Consider the following 838-nt stretch of genomic DNA (forward strand, 5'->3'; position numbering starts at 1 on the left):
TTGAGCTTGTCCACTTTCGACCACTTCCAGAGGTAGTCAAAACTGCATTTTTCTTTCATACTTTCATAGTGTAAATGCTCTTGTGGTTGAATGTATAGGAACAGCCACTAAAGGTCACCCACTCTCCATCTAATGCATAAATGCATAAAGATTATGGGACATGCGCTAGTCAGATGAGATTTAAACTTAGTTGGCTGAACACCCAAGTTTGGTTTTAAGACAAAAAAATATATCAAGCGTAGCATTCTCCAACCATTCTAACATTCACTCACCACATAAGGTGTGGTTTTGTGGATATCAGAGCAGAAACAAAAGCTGCTGCTCTCTATATGGTTTTGGTAATCTAAAGCCCATACATTTACCCATCCATAGACACCCCTCTCTTAGAAATCAGGACAAAAGTGGTTGAAAGTGGACAAAAGAGACTGATTAAAATACCAGGGGTCTGTACCATGAAGCCGGATTAGCTGGCTAGTTTCAGATTAGTTTGCAGGTAATCCTGGGTTTTATCTACCATTAAAATTTGGCTTGGTTTTTAGCTGCGTTCATTGCCATAGTATTTTACACTGCACTGCAAACCTGCCTCAAACCGAAATTGGGCCAATCAGATGTGAGCTGACACATCCAACGCAATAAAGTCACTCCAAATTAAAGGTCACTATATAGTAAAAAAAAAAAAAAAGGATTTATATGATTATATGATCTATATTATTATTAATCAACTCCACACAAGCAATTTTAGTTGAAATATTATTAAGCATTTTGTTTAAATTAATATTGATATATACAGATTATACGTAATAAAAATAAGCTGTCTGTAGAATCAATAGATAACGCT

This window comes from Sinocyclocheilus grahami, unplaced genomic scaffold, assembly GCF_001515645.1.
Source record: "Sinocyclocheilus grahami isolate Dianchi unplaced genomic scaffold, SAMN03320097.WGS_v1.1 scaffold2459.1, whole genome shotgun sequence".
NCBI lineage: Eukaryota > Metazoa > Chordata > Actinopteri > Cypriniformes > Cyprinidae > Sinocyclocheilus > Sinocyclocheilus grahami.